We start from the raw sequence: 10,146 nt of genomic DNA, 5'->3' as shown, positions 1-10,146 counted from the left end.
TTATTTTGATATATCACAGTGAAAGATTTATCGTCCTCTTTTTTTTTTTTTTTTTTTTTTTTTTTTAAAAAAAAAAAAAAAAAAAAAAAAAAGATATCAGCAAAAACAGAACAAATAAGGACTAGTGAAAAAGATTGGTAAAACATTGGTAATTGTTGCAATCATTGATGGGCTCATTGAATTCATTACATAGTCTCTTTACTTTTGTCTATGTTAGAAGTTTTCCTATAGCAAAAGATTTAAAAATCAGAGTAATAATGCAAATGGGGTTTCAGAATCCTATCGTATTTCTCCTCTATGTGTATATATAATCTATATTGATACTTAAAATTATGTCAGGAATTTCTGTTTCTATTTATTTTTTTATGTGTATGACTGTATTGCCTGCATGTGTGTAAGTGCACTTTATCATGCAATGCCCACAGAGGTCAGAAGAGGGCCTCAGATCTCCTGGAATGAAGTTAAGGATGGTTGTTAGCTGCCATGTGGGTGATGGGACTGGAACTCAGGTCCTCTGCAAGACCAGCTAGTGCTCTTAACTGCTGAACCATCACTCCAGCCCCCATATCAAGAATTTCTAAAGGCACCTTGAATAATAATGGAAGAAATATTTATATCCTAGAATTTAAGTCAGGGAGGGGACTGGAGAGATGGGTCAGTGGTTAAAAGTACTAGCTGCTCTTTCAGATGACCTGAGTTCTGTTCCCAGCACTACATGGCAGGTAACAACCATCTGTAACTCCAGTTCCAGGAGATCCAACACCCCCTTCTGGCCTCTAGGGGTATTGTATATATGTGGTACACTTACATACATGGAGACAAAACACTCATACACATAAGATAAAAATAAATAATTAATGGGGCTGGAGAGATGACTCAGTGGTTAAGAACACTGACTGTTCTTGCAGAAGACCCGGGTTTGAGTCCCAGCACCTACATGGCAGCTAACAACTGTCCATAACTCCAGTTCCAGGGAATCCAACAGCCTCTTCTGTCCGTGGGCATTGCACAACAGGGGTGCACTTTCATACATGCAGGAATAACACTCATACACATAAAATAAAATTAATAAATAAAATATTAAAAAAATAAAATAAATAATTAAATAGAATTTAAGGCAGGGAATTGTCATATAGCTGTTAAAAAAATAGTTTTACACAGGCAAAAATGTAAGTATAACCCTATGACCCTATGACCAAAGACATAAATGTTTCAGGAGACTTCTCATAAAAATAGCATAATCCTTGGGTGAAGAAGGCAGTTCAAGAAGTGACCGAGGCTACTCAGGACTAAGGAAAACAGTAGGAAGAGAAAGCCAAGTCTGGGACAGGCCAACATACTTGAATTCACTAGAGAAAACCTGTAGAAGAGCCTTAAAGAGAAAAATAGCACCGAGGGCTAAACCTGGGACTTGGAGCTGTTCTCTAATATTAAAAGGAGGCCCAGAGGTTGGAGAACTGCCCAGGGGAGCAAACACAGAAAGTGTAGAACACTCTGCTGGAGCACCAGACCACTGGAAGGCCTCTGCTGTGTAGTCTGTAAAGTTAGTTGGATTGTTGGGTGCTGAGCCACTGCTCCCAGGGATGCAACTCAGGGCAGAGTCCTGTGAGCCTCTGGTCACTGCACATTTTTGTCATTGATCAATTCATGACCTTGTTTTATGTGTGCTTTTGTTTAAAGATGTCTTGTTTAGTACAGAGTTTTTATTAATTAACGTTGAACTTCTGGCTAATAGTGCAGTAATTCATGTCTGGAGGAAGCTTTTTTAAAGCACATATTTTTTTCCCTAAGACGCATCTTGGCCTTTCTGTGCTTAACAACACAAGATACCACTCTGACTCGGTGTTGGGGGTTATTTTAAACTGCAGAACCACCCTTCAAAAAAAAAATGTGGAAAAGGACAGTTGTTTACAGTAGGGGAGCTGAAAGAAGTAGATGGACATCTCAGCTGGAATGTGAGTGATGTGAGCATTGGGAGACTCTGAGCATTGGGAGACTGCGCATTGGGAGACTGAGCATTGGGAGACTCTGAGCATTGGCGAGACTGAGCATTGGGAGACGGAGCATTGGGAGACTGAGCACTGGGAGACTGAGCATTGGGAGACTGAACATTGGGAGACTGAGCACTGGGAGACTGAGCATTGGGAGACTGAGCACTGGAGACTGAGCACTGGGAGACTGAGCATTGGGAGACTCTGAGCACTGGGAGACTCTGAGCATTGGGAGACTGAGCATTGGGAGACTCTGTGAGCATTAAGAGACTCTGAGCCTTAGGAGACCCTGCACTTGCATAGATTCAAATTCACACTACATTTTAGGGAACAGATGAGGATGAGCTTGTAATTAGGGAACCTGTCAATAGAGAGGCTGTTTTTCACTTATTTTATTCATGTACTTTTTAAAATTAACAAATATCTGCATTTTAAACTAGGTTTTGAGGGAAAACTTACTAATAGACACTGAAGGTTTCTCCCCGAAATTTGCTACCATCTTAAGAATTGCCTGGCCTGTTCTTAAGCCTTCCAGTTTACTCAAACTCTTAAAAATCAAAGATCATAGCCACTGAGAATTTCTTGCAAATTCTTATTATAGTGGTCATCTACTTAAATTTTTGTGCACTGAAGTTTTATTTTTTAAATTTTATTTCAATTTTTTAAAAAAAAGTTATTTATTATTTTTGTTTTATGTGTATGCATGTATTGCCTGTGTGTAGGTAAGTGCACCCCTGTTGTGCAATGCCCACATAGGACAGAAGAAGCTGTCGGATTCCCTGGAACTGGAGTTATGGACAGTTGTTAGCTGCCATGTGGGTGCTGGGATTTGAATCTGGTGCTTCTACAAGAACAGTGTTCTTAACTGCTGAGCCCCCAAGGAAATGTTTTTAAAAAATTGAAAACATTTAAAATTTTCTGCAATAGAAAAAATTTTAAAATGTGGCCCAGAAGCCTTATAAAGACGATTCTCAAGTAAGGTCTCCTTCTCATCCTTAAATAGAATCAGTTTTCCACCATGTGCCAGGGTGACCTTCATCGCGCCCCTTCACTCCAGCCAGGTAGCATATTCCTTCCTGTACACTAGTGTTTCTCTGGGCCATTCGTTGGCCCTTTCTAGCCCTTTGTCATTATTCTCATGTGTGTCATCCTTTTTGGCCTAGAATAGATGCTTCTGTCTCACTTACTTTCCAGGCAGGCACTCTGCAGCTGAGCTTCGCCCTTAAAGGAGGGTGAGACATGGCCTGACAGTGAAGGATGAAGAAAGGATGACTCAAGGTTACCTGGGAGAGAAACCTGAGGAAGTTTCCCAAGAATTAGCCTTTGCTGAGATAGCCTTGCTTCCTTCCTTTTTAGATCAGCTACTTCTTGGAGAATACATTGGGAAATGCCATTATTAGGAAATATCAGAATAAAACTAAGTATTAGGCTGAGTTCCTTAAGATTCTTTATGGCTAAGTTGTGAAAATATGGGCTGTTGTTCGATTGTGTTAAAGGGTGTACAACCTGCCTCTGGGGCTACCCTAGTTAATTTCCTATCAAAGGATCATTATGGAAAAGGAGTGCTTATAATTTTTTTTTTGAGGGTATGGAGGGTAAAGGTATAGCTGTGGGCTGTGGGGAGGTGGAGGGAGACTTTAGAAGTACACACAGGAGTTAAAATCTTCAAGTTTTTATAATCAAGTGAATTCCTTTTTTGTTTTTAAAACTCTATGTATTATAATACAAAAATAACTTAAAATTATCATCCAATAAAATTAGTTGAGTAGGCCTTACCATGTGACATGGGATCTTAGTTTGGGAAGCGTGGCCTTTGATAAAGAAGGTGGGTCAGATCTCACTTTGGGAGCACAGATACTAAAACTGCAACAGTACAGAGAAGATTAGCATGGCCCCTGTGCAAGAATGACACAGATTTGTGGAGCGTTGCTTTTTTTTTTTTTGTCTTTTGGAAACAGGGTGTCCCTTTAGCCCCAGCTGGCCTGGAACTCACTATGTAAACCATGCTGGCCTCTGCCTCCCACGTGCTGGGACTACAGGCTTGCACTACCACGCTCGGCAACACGTTGCATATTTTTAAATGCAAATACACACAAATACCACTAAATGGACTCATTACATATATATGAAATTAAGAGAGAATGGGGGAACATGGGAGGAGTTGGCGGGGCATTGGGAGGGATGGAAAAATAATGCAAAGACAATAGTCATGTTTGAAATTCTCAAAAATAAAAAAAAATTTTAAAAAGGTGGGTCAGATTTGAAATCTGTCACTATGAGAGAGAAGCCAACCAACTGGATGTCAGAAATCAAGGGTGAAAAAACATTTCGGAACAAATATACAATTAAGCTATAGCGATAGAACTTTCTAGAGCTGGAGAAAAAGTGCATGTTTCTAGACTGAGGAGACCTGGATCAATAGTAGCTCTGTTGAAAAGATACAAGACTCCAGCCAGCAGTTCACCATTGTTGGCTGTCTCCAGCCACACTGACACCCTAGCCAGGAGAGAATTGTCCTGTTGTGTCCTGTCGTGGTCTGGATGCCTCTAAGAGCCTGTTTTCAAACAAGTTCTACATTTTAAAAGGGCAAAGCAGGGAGGGAAATGGACTAGAGACTGTGCTGCCAGGAAGAGCTGAAAAGCTAGTAGAGGAGAGCAAATGTGATTCCCAGCCTCAGCAGCCAGAATTGAGCTTTTGGATAACTATAAGGAAAGCATGTTTTCCTATTTCATCAATTAGGGATTTTGCCTGTATGTACATACATAAACAGAATATGTGTGGGTATTTAGAATTAGTGTTAGCGATTGCTTTTTTCACTAGATTGAGTCTGTGCATCTTTTCATGTTTATTATATGTGTATGCATGTATTGCCTGCATGTAGGTAAGTGCACCCGTGTCATGCAATGCCCATGGAGGTCAGAAGAGGCTGTCAGATCCCCTGGGACTGGAGTTATGAACAATTGTCAGCTGCCATGTGGGTGCCGGGATTTGAACCTGGGTTTTTTTGCAAGAACAACCAGTGTTCTTAACTGCTGAGCCATCTCTCCAGCCCCGAATTTATATTCTTTTTAGTAACTGAAGAGCATTTTTATATGTATATGTTATTATTAAAACAATCCCTGACTGATAGAAATTTTTGTAAATAACTAAAATAACATTATCCTAAATAACTCCACTCTAATGAATATCTTTGAAATGCGTTCACCATGTTCTTGTTTTTTCTTTTGAGATTCCCAGAAATGGGATAGCTGAGTTGAAGTTAGTTTGCATTTATTTAGTTTTTAAATTTTATTTATTTATTTTTTTGAGAGGCTTTGGATGTACTGCTGTACTGCCTTACCAGTAGTATGAGCAGGTATGTTAAGAGGTCAGGTTACCCGAAGTCAGATGTTGTAGGAGGGATTTGGGTTGAGTGTTTAGGCATTGACCCAAGGTGAACATTTTTGCATAAGACCAGGTGATGACTTCCTCTTGAGTTCTCTTACTTCAGTCTTAAAATTCGAGTATACTATGAGTATGATCTGATTGTTACCCCTTTTACTTGTCTTATTTAATTAATTTCTTTTTGTTTTTTCTTGAGATAGGGTCTCACGTAGCACAGGTTGGACTTGAATTTGCTGTTGTAGTGCAGAGGATGACCTTGAAATCCTGACCCTCCTATGTGTACTTCCAATGATCACATTTCTCAGAAAGCTACTGTGAGGGTTTCATGAGGTGAAACACATGATACTTTATAATCTGTAAACCACTATGTAAATATTAGTTGTCATTATCAGCTAACGAACCCTTTAGCTTCACACCCTTTCAATGGTTGGAGAAACTAATAAGCCTCAGGAAGAAGTAATCTAATTTTATTGGATTTTGCTGTCTTAATATTTGGCTCATAGTTGAAGTTCACCGGACATTTGTTGAATGAAGGCAAGAAAATATATGTGGGCTAAAGCCTGACCTGGCATATGATGGAGAAATTTTCATTTTTTTCCCTTGAAAGCATGTGTTTGTCATCTTTGTGGAACAAACACTGCTTTTCCTAGCTTTAAAAATAGTGAAACTGAAGCTGTTAGTCTCAGATAGCTCTGATTGCTGTATGCTGGTATTTTCATGTGACTTCTCATGATTTATCTAGTGCTTTTTTTTTTTAAACTATTTAAGAGAAGAGATGGAACCAAGCCTATGATCTGTAGCTCTGTTGCATAAAATCTTTCAAAGCAAATGGATGGAATATTGTATCAGACTTTTTACTTACCTGTGTAGAAAATATTGGTTGCTTTGTCTGCCCTTCTCACCAATGAGTCTGTTGCCAGAAAACCAATTGTTCTAGTCTTTTGGATATGGCAACTTTGTATTTTGCTCTTTGTTCTTTGTGTTTGGTCTTAGACATGAGTGAGTATTCCCTTCATTGAGAATTCTAAAGAGCCATTGTGTAACTGAATGATACTGTGTCAGTTCTGTACATTGTGCTTGAGAATAGAAGTGGCTTTTTATTTCTGGAGTCTTCTCTCCTTGCCACTCAGTTGCTGCTCCAGAAGAGAGAAGCCTATGAATCAGCCTCTTAAGAAAGTCTTTTGAGTTTAGGATCTAATGATTGTGTGTGTTATTTCTATTTCCAAATAGAAGGTAGAACTCGTAGTTTCTTATCCTTGGGCTGTGGGTGAAAGGCATCAGTGAAATTTAGCCCACAGTATTCCTGTGTGTTTTCTAAGGAAGATGTTCCATTAAAAAAAAGTTAGAATCTCAGAGTGCTCTGTGGTCCAGAAATGTTTAGAGACCACTGGCCCTGGAAAATTAATTCAGTAATTTGTTTGATCAATGGTGATTTTCTTGCTGGAAAATGATATTAAAGCACATGGACCTCCATAGGCACATACAGGTCCTAGTGAGCACTTCATGGAGCTCTGTTCCTCTCTGTAACACATGGCCTTTGAACTCCTTGAGGACAGGGTCTTTATTACATTCCTTGCAGATATCCTACCTTTTCCTCTGTCACTCAGTGTGCACTTTCTGTGTCAAAGTCTAGGTATCCAAATATTTTTGAGGGCTTGTGTGATGGCTCAGCAGGCTTGTCACCAAGCCTGACAACCGAGTTCAGTCCCCTGGACTCATATGTTCAAAGGAGAAAACCAACTCCCACTGGTTGTCCTCTGACCTCCACACACATGCTGTGGTAGTGACACTCATGTGCACACACACACACACACACACACACACACACACACACTATAATAAAAACCATTTTGATTATACCTCCACCTTCAAACAAAATATTTTGAGCACATATCCTCAATATAAACATTTATTTATAAATGATAAACGCGTGCATGTGTGTATAGAGGGCTACATGGTCTGGTTGTTTCATGTTAATAACATAAAGCATACATAATTGTCCTAGTTAGCTTTAGTTGTTAACTTGACACAGCCTACAGTCATGTGAGAGGAAATCCTCTCTTGAGAGATTGCCTAGATCAGACAAGCCCGTGTGGGCTTGTCTGAGGAGGACTGTCTTTATTATTAATTGATGTGAGGGCCCAGCCCATTGTGGATGGTACCATCCCTAGGCAGGTGGTCCTGAGTCATATAGGAAAAGCTGGCGAAGCATGAGCCAGAGAGCAGGCCTTATTAGCAGCATTCCTCCATTGTTTCTGCTTCCAGGTCCTCTTTAGATTCCTGTCCTGACTTCCTTCAGTGATGGACTGTGACCTGGAAGTGTAAGCTAACTAAATTCTTTCCTCCTTTACATCCTTTTGGTCAGAGTGTTTTATCACAGCAACAGCAATCGAGCTAGAACATACTATTAAATTAAGGAAGTTGTAAGGCAATGTTCTTAAGTGTGCTGATAACCATGTTGGCTTCATATTATTATTAGATGCTACCCAAAAGGCACACAGTATTTGGCTTTCTGCTCATTCTTATGTCACAGATTACGTCGGCCTCATAATCTCTGCATGCTTTTTGTGGCTCCTCTCCACCCCCTAACATCTTTCAGCAGGTGCCCTCCCTGCTGACTGCTTATTTTCTATGCTTCCTCACCCAAATTCTTGGGAGTCAAGATCTGATGGACTCGGGTCATTTTATAGGTCATTTCCCACGATCTCGTTGACAGCGTTGCTTTTTGCTTCTCCTAGGGAGTTCATTTTGGAGACAGTCACTTGGCACAAATGTGGCTGCTGCATTGAGTGGTGAGGCTGGACATTACACAAAGGACTGTGAGAAGAGGGAGCAAAGTCTGACATTCTCTGTTTTACCTTTAATCCTTGTAAAGACCATGTAGCATGGTTAGGAAAGTTTTTGTAATTTAAAGATGAGATAGAGCTGGAGATCACTTACTCTATACAGATCCTTTGACGCTTGCCACCTTCCCAGGCTTGTTACAAATGGGGAGAAAATGACAATAGCTCCATCCCTAGGACCTCGCCAGTAGCCCTTAAAACGAGGAAGCAAATGCTGAACAATGACTTAAGGTTTGTTTCCATCCATCCTGAAGCACAGAGAGAGGCCTTTAAAGATTCTTCTTCAGGGGCTGGAGAGATGATTTAGCCGTTAGGAGCATTGGCTGCTCTAACAGAGGGCCCAGGATCAGGTCCCAGCACAAACAGGATGGCTAAGAGTGCATACCTCCAGGAACAGGGTATCCGATGCCCCCTTCTGGCCTCTGAGGGCATTGCATGCATGTGGCATGTTTGCATACATGCAGACAAAACACTCATACACATAAAATAAAACTAAAATTAAAGTAAAAAAAGATTCTTCTGAAAACCATAACTTGTTTCTTCCAAGTCCCTTCTGTACAGATTGGACCCTGGAGAGGAAGCTTTTGTAGCATTTCTTAGCTTGGAAGTACAGTATAAATTGTGTGATTGGGAGTGAAACCTGAATGTGCACTCACAGGACTGTTTTCTTTTGAAAAGCAACACTTCTGTACATCCTTCATGGAGCTTTAGTGCAGCACTGGTTCCCGTTAAAGCTTCTTGGCTACCCAGAGGAACGCCTGAGCTTGTCAGTCAATAGGGAAGCTTGCAAGTTTAGATGGTTCAGTGGTATTAAATTTTGATTTAATTCTAACTGGCTTTGATTCCCTTCTTACGGGGGCAGGGGGGTAATGTAGTTTAAAAATTAAAGCTGGGCATGGTGGTGCATGCCTGTAATCCTAGCACTCCGAAGTAGAGGCAGGAAGATCAGAAGTTCAAGGTTATCCTGGGCTACCTGACACCCTTGTCTCAAACAAACAAGCTCTCCACTTCATGAAATTGTTAAATAATTTGATTACAGCTGCACAATAGGAGGCTAGACTCTGTGAGAATAAAGGGGTTTCGATTGTGTGGGGCAAAAGATTACATTTTTCTTTTTTAAAAAGTATTTTATTTATTAGTTTTATGTTTTTGTATGTATTGCCTGCATGTGTGTGAATGCACCCATATTGTGCAATGCTGAGAGGTCAGAAGAGGGCATTGGATTCCCCTGGAACTGGAGTTAAGGATGGTTCTTAGCAGCCATGAGGGTGCTAGGAATGGAACCTGGATCCTCTGCAAGAGCAGTCAGTGCTCTTAACCACTGAGCCATCTCTTCAGCCCAAGACTACATTTTTCTTAACAGGATGGTAGTAAGCCTTTTACATGAATTATCCTCTTCACTCTCACCACACTTAAGGCAGAGGCACCTGCTACAAAACCCGGGACTTGTATGTCTTAGGTGGATAAAAGCATCTGTTGCCAAGCCCAAGGACCTGCGTTTGATCCCCGGAACCCACATAGTGAAAAACTAAGTCCTGACAGTTGTCCTCTACTTCACACACATGCCATGGCAGGCACCTCCTCCCCAGGACAGTTTTTAGACCAATGGCAAAAATATTTAAATGCCGATGAATTTCTAGTCATTTCTGTGTTTTTGTCTAATTTCTTCAGCTTCAACTTATAAACTATTTCACTATCTTAGACCTTTCACAAACATGTCTGCTTAATAATTTAATAGTCAAGTTTCTGAAATTTTGCCATTATAATAGGGGAGTGAATGTATCTGTGCCTAAGCGGGGGGGGGGGGGGGGGGAGAATATGCTCCAAAGGACAACTTGGGGGAGTCAGTGCTGGGAGTCTTTCTTGTCACTCTTCACCTTAGTTTCTGAGACACAGTCTTTCTCTGAACCTGGAGCTCTCCTGTTGTG

General features: G+C 40.6%; 1 non-coding gene across 1 annotated transcript; it reads left to right on the top strand.

The window, feature by feature from the left end:
• The first annotated feature begins 3,824 nt into the window (after positions 1 to 3,824).
• On the top strand, positions 3,825 to 3,932 carry LOC115066991. Its single transcript, XR_003846444.1, has one exon. It is a non-coding gene; the product is annotated as a U6 spliceosomal RNA (small nuclear RNA).
• The last annotated feature ends 6,214 nt before the right edge of the window (positions 3,933 to 10,146 follow it).

The sequence above is a fragment of the Nannospalax galili genome, unplaced genomic scaffold (assembly GCF_000622305.1).
Source record: "Nannospalax galili isolate Female #2095 unplaced genomic scaffold, S.galili_v1.0 scaffold2610, whole genome shotgun sequence".
Taxonomy (NCBI): domain Eukaryota; kingdom Metazoa; phylum Chordata; class Mammalia; order Rodentia; family Spalacidae; genus Nannospalax; species Nannospalax galili.
The sequence above is the reverse complement of the archived record's forward strand: the minus strand, read 5'-3'. Positions and strand labels throughout refer to the sequence as shown.